We start from the raw sequence: 6,594 nt of genomic DNA on the forward strand, positions 1-6,594 counted from the left end.
CAGCCAAGACAATTCCCATAAGTCTTTTTTCACCATAGGCTTATATAACACTATATCAAGGATAGTATCTGCTTCTAATGCTCTCCTTCTCTAATGTACCCTAGAAGGGCCTGTTTAGTCCTGCAAGTGCCTAACGATGGCTGCCTCTTGTTAATAAAGAGATTCTTATCTATGTAAATGTACCATACTTTATTCTCTGGTGGTATGTCCCTCTAGGGCCAGGGGTGTAAGGGGTGCTAAAGAGGCTCAGGAGTACAGTGGGTCTGAGGGTCTCAAAGTCTCGACTGATGCTCAGTTTGAATATACTGTATATATGTGTATGTATATACTGATTAACATAGGTTAGGGAGATAAATAACACAATGTTTGCATTGATTTACCAAGGAAATAACCTTTGCAGGTATTGCTAATCTATAAGAGCACCATTGTTCTACTTTTGTTTTCAGAGTCCATTAACTATCCAACCAGATACCTTCCTCTAGTGTCATTGACAGAGACTCTCCCTACATGTCAATGACTTTTCCTGAGAGCTTGCCAGAGAAGTCAATGACAGCTTAGATACCTTTAGATCTGCAGTAAAATCAGAGAACAAGCAAGGTGTGTCACCAATAAACTTGCCCTTGTGGGCAATGGCTCTGCAAGTTTCATGTTCACTTGCTGTAATAAATGTTGTTATCCATTGGTAAGAATGACTGGGTTTAGGAGTATAGTTTTACCCGGTGCTGGACTGGGGTGATCGGGGCCCATTGGGGTTGCCACATCAGGGGCCACCCCTACCCCAGAGCAAACTACTTAAACATGCTGCACGCTACTTAACTTTTACTTCCCCCTTGTGGACGCAATTGGAGGTGGAGCGCCTAAAGTTCCAGTCCTGTTGGCCCAGTCAGACCCTGGTTTTACCCACTACAATAGCCAACTTTGGCTGCAGAGAGCTGCAATAGGTAGAAAGTTTGATACAATCCACCATGGTTCCCCCTTTCATAGTGAGTGGCATTGGTAAAGCCCAACACACACTATTACGCATCCAGCATTTAGTTTGCATGCATAACTGAAAAACTGATAGATTCGTGTAAATTCTGGAGTGACTGGATGTCTAACAGAACAGAACACTACTTCCTGCTTTTCAGCTCTCTAACTCTTAGTCAGCGACTTTAAGGGGGGCTACATGGGACATAATTGTTCAGTGAATTTGCAATGATCAGGTCCCCATAGGCTTTCTTACAATTTCCTGATCGAAGGAGTATCCTTCGATCGATGGATTAAAATCCTTCGAATCGTTCGATTCGAAGGATTTAATCGTTCAATCGAACGATTATTCCTTCGATCGCTCGATCGTAGGAATAGCGTAATCCTTCGACTTCGATATTCGAAGGATTTTACTTAGACGGTTAATTAACCCTCGATATTCGACCCTAGGTAAATGTGCTCCCCAGTGTGCTTAAATAAATGACTATGTGATCAGTTATGTAGGTAAATGTAATTATATATAATTTATGCCATAGGTACAAATTCTATTTTTTAACCAGGGCTTACTGGTGGCTGTTGCATCTGGCCGTCCTGTGCCTTTTGTGACCCTCAGCCCTGTATTGTTTTTCCCACCACTACCGAAAAGCCTTTGGTTGATTTGCTTAGAGTAGACAATTCAAAAGAATCTCAAGTTGTTCCCCGGTATGATGGCCCTGTAACAGCATGAATCTGTTTACACGATTCCGATGATAACACTCTGCAGGAAACAGAGATTAGAGAAACCACAGAAAGATAATAGCTCTAAAGGAGAGAAAGGAATGATAGGGTGGAAAAAGTAAAGCGCACATAAAATTTTAAATATTAGGTGCTGGGGATAAAATGCAAGATCAAGAGATTATTCTATAGAGCAGTGACCTGCAACCAGTATTTCGTGAGCAACATGTTGCTCTCTAACCCCTTGAATGTTGCTCCCAGTGGTCTCAAAGCAGGTGCTTATTTTTGAATTCAAGGCTTGGAGGCAAGTTTTGGTTTCATAAAATAGAGTAAAGGCAAGACTTGGAGTAGAGCAGGCAGCAAAATGATGATTATAATTTACCGTAGGGGTTAAATTATACTGTATAATACACAAGTGTTGTATACCCTGCAGCCTTGTGCCTTTATGTGGACAAAGAACCCCTCAGTGACTTCTAATATCTTTATAATTTATAGTAGGGGTTCATTATCGGTTATAATACATGTATAATACTCACAGTTCCCTGTAAAGCTCAGCCTACAGTGCCTTTTTATGGCCTCAGAACCCCTTAGTGACTTCTAATATCCTTATAATTTACAATAGGGGGTGCATTATCCCTTGTAATTAGGGTTGCCACCTTTTCTGGAAAAAAATACTGGCCTTCCTATATATTTATCTACTGTATTTTCCTTATTAATAACATTGGGATCAGCCATCATTTTTACCAGCAAGGCCGGTAAAAATACCGCCAAGGTGGCAGCCCTACTTGTAATACTCAGAGTTCCCTGTATTACTCAACCTTTGCACCTTTATATGGTCACAGAACCCCTCAGTGACTTCTGAAATTATAATTTACAGTAGGGGGTACATTATCCCTTATAATATATGATTATATGGTGCTCAGAGATTCATGTGTAGCCTTCAACCTTGTGTCTTTATGTGTTCATTGAATGCCTTAGTAATGCTGCCCCTGTTATCCTATTGTTAAGCTTTTGATGTCTCCATGACAAAGTTTGGTAGGGGGGTGGCATCCAAGCTTATTAGATATCCTCAGCATGGCAGCTAGTTGTACCATGTGACACTCAGCAATGTGACTGTGTGCAATGTGTCTGCTGGTTAGATTAATATGCAAAGCAGAATCTGATATGACATGACTGGTATTCTGTAGGAGATGCACAACAGATGTATTCATTCTGGGCAGACACATTGCATTTGACATAGGGTAATTCAATGTGACACTGTCAACAGTAATAAAATTGAACCGCATAATACTGAGCATTTGAGTTGCCACTTATCATATTATGGGCTAATATCTGAGGGCTTTAAAAATCCAATATAACAGTGTTTTGCTATTAAATCACCCCTGCAACAGAATGAGGTCATATGCATGAAAGCCAGCCACTTATATAGTAGAATCCACCTTTAGTTATTATAGATGCCAGAATTCTCTTACAATTGAAAACATGTCGTAGTAGGCCTCTGTAACCCACTATTAATTGATGATATTATAGAAGGTTTATATCCCCTTAAATATGATAATGTCATAAAAAAAGCATATGGTCTGCATTTGGCCCCTAGGAACTTCAGCCTATGGACTATATTCCCTATTTAAACGTGGGTGGAAATGTTCTTAAAAAATTTACTTAATACATTGTAGTGCAGAGTGATAATCTTGTGCAATCAAAGCATATCAGGAAATCTTAAGCAAATGATTTGAGAGATAGGGCAGTGTAATGCCACTGAAACCAAGGTCAGTCTCAGGTGCCATATAGATGGCTTGATAAGATTTGCATCTCGTCTTGGGAAAGCAAACTGTTGCAGAGATGGGAGAGTGTTGCAGAAATGGGAGATTTCCTAATGACAAAGAGATAGAGACAGCTGATATCTCTCACCATCCAGCGATAACATCTCCCCAATCTCTTGTGAAATCTCCCCTTTTGATTCCCTGCCAGTTATTACTGCAAGTAGTTTATTGCCCTCTCTCTGAAGTCTTTGGAGAATTAAGTAGAACATGGTAACAAGGCAGGTTCTATAATTATATATTTTTGTAAATTGCAATATTGTTTTGGCCTGAAATGCCTCTTTTACGTGATTAATCCAGTAATACACAGGCTATGTGTGAGATCAATGTTTCTATATATCTATAACCTAGTTATGAGCTGAGGGGGCACAACCTGAAGACCAGTTAAGGGGAGATTTTGGGGTGAGTGTTCTTTTGTTCCCTGGGTACCCCAGGAACTATAGCAGGGTGATTGTTACCCCAATATTGATATACGATTTCTCGGACAAGCTTAAATACATAGGCTATTGTGATACCAAACTCTGCTATTAGTGTGTATAAATGTGGTATGAATGTGTAAATATGCATTGGGGTTCATTTGGAGGGGTTGACCTTGATGGACTTTCTCAACCCAACTTAACTTTGCAGCTATGTTACCCCAATGTTTCTATATACTGTATCTGTAACCTTGTTATGAGCTAAGGGGGCCCAGATACGGTCAGATTTGGGGTGAGGGTTTATTTCCTACCCTAGGTACTGGTATCCAATGTTTACTAATAAGGATACCTAGCCAACTAGTCTGACAGTGCCTTATACTTTTAATAATCTTCAACAGAAAGAATATGACTTCTACTTTTCACCTATTAGTTATTAACTACAGGGTTCCAGAGCACCTTGCACCACTGGCCTGGGCAGGAATTTAAAGTCACTGGGCAAAGGGCCAAATAAGACAAATGGCTTTTTAACGCCAACTGCCATAAGTTACACAATACTGTCTGGAAACGTTGCATTCTTTATGATGCATTAGGCACAAATTGTGGCAGACGCAACTCCATGCACAGCCACAAATATTTTGGGATTATGGATGAAAACATGCAGATTTGTGTCCAAAATTGCACTTTGCATTTTCCTTTGTAAATTACCCCTCTTGTTTTATGCTATCTCTCTGTACAGGCTATGAACAAACTTAGGGGCTGTACTTGCTGAATTGTGCTTAGTTCAGGGGAATACCTATGCTGCCATCGTTTTATGGTATCTCTCTGTACAGGCTGTGAGCAAACTTAGGGGGCTGTGCCTAAAGGGGAATACCTATGCTGCCATCGTTTTTTGGTATCTCTCTCTCTGTACATGCTATGAGCAGATTTAGGGGGCTTTTCCTGCTGAAATGTGCTTAGTATAGGGGAATACCTAAGCTGCCATAGTTATATAGTATATTTCTGTGCAGGCTGTGAGAAAACTTAAAGGGACTGTTCCTGCTGAATTGTGCTTAGTACAGGGGAATACCTATGCTGCCATAGTTTTATGGTATCTCTCTGTACAGGCTATGAGCAAACGTAGGGGGGCTGTTTCTCCTGAATTGTGCTTAGTACAGGGGAATACCTATGCTGCCATAGTTATATGGTATCTCTCTGTACAGGCTATGAGCAAACTTAGGGGATATTGCTGCTGAATCTAGTACAGGGGAATACCTATTCGGCCTTTGTTTCATGGTATCTCTCTTTACATGCTTTACATGCTGTGAGCAAACGTAGGGGAGCTGTTCCTGCTGAATTGTGCTTAGTACAGGGGAATACCTATGCTGCCATAGTTTTATGTTATCTCTCTGTACAAGCTATGAGCAAATTTAGGCACTGTTCCTGCTTAATTGTGCTTAGCACAGGGGAATACCTATTCGGCCTTTGTTTTATGGTATCTCTCTGTACAGGCTATGAGCAAACTTAGGGGCTGTTCCAACTTCCTGCTGAATTGTGCTTAGTACAGGGGAATATCTATGCTGCCATAGTTTCATGATATCTCTCTGTACAGGCTGTGAGCAAACATAGGGGTTGTTCTTACTGTATTATGCTTAATACATGGGAATACCTATGCTGCCATACTTTTATGGTATTTCTACCACGTGTGCTTTATTGCAGGAAATATGGGAACATTTTAGTCTGCACACAGTGTACTCAGCATAACAGAATGCCTGCAAAGACTATATATACATGGAGAACACTAGATGGCAACCTTGGTACTGATTTGTACAATACAAATAAAGCCAAAGCAGGAAACATGAAGCATGGATTTCATATTGTCACTAGCTTTTATGCTTTCTGGTAATCGAAACTATCCAATAAAAGTCTGTTTACGCTGACAAACAATACAGCTGGCCAATGAGAAGAGGTCAGGGTCAGCTGATGGCATGTTCCACTGGGCAGTCTCAAAACAGATAAGAGAGCAGGGATAAGGCCACATGTTGCAGTAGCAAAGCAAATGGCTGATGTAAGTGATCAGGCCTGGAGTTGTGGCAAGACCAAGTAGGCCTGGGTCCAGGGAGGTAATTCATTAGGGTCCGTAGGGGAAGCATTCAAAAGGGAGAGGGAGTGTCAGCAGAAAACTCGTTGAGCAGCAGTAGGTAAATACTTCCCTTTTGGGGGGGGGGGTGTCTTGGCCTAAGGATTAGAGTAAGGAGGCAGAAGAGAGATCTCAGCTCAAACCCACTGGGACCTGGAAATTCTGTGTAAATGTCTTCCCCATCCCACAGGTCCTGCGAGTTTCAGGCCGGCCCGAACATCACTGCTGCCAAGTTATGTGGCACACAGCAAATTGTTAACAAGGTCACTTTTCAATGCTTTGTCCAACTGTTACAGCCACAGACACCTTAAACTTGTTGCTTATTGTACATTCCCCTCTATAGCCACTACGCCTCCTCATCAGCCCACAAGCCCCACTTTAGACTCCTCCCACCTTTACTATTTCTATTTAAACCCCATTGGTATTACTGCAATATTAACCCCTTTTACAGGGCAGTCATTGGAGGGGACAGGGGGGAGTGTTGTGGGGGGCCCCGAGGGTAAGGGGGGCGCGACCACGCCACACTTACTTGATTAGCCGGGCCCCCCATCTTACTGAGAGC

The sequence above is a fragment of the Xenopus laevis genome, chromosome 3L (genome assembly GCF_017654675.1).
Source record: "Xenopus laevis strain J_2021 chromosome 3L, Xenopus_laevis_v10.1, whole genome shotgun sequence".
NCBI classification, from domain to species: Eukaryota; Metazoa; Chordata; class Amphibia; order Anura; family Pipidae; genus Xenopus; species Xenopus laevis.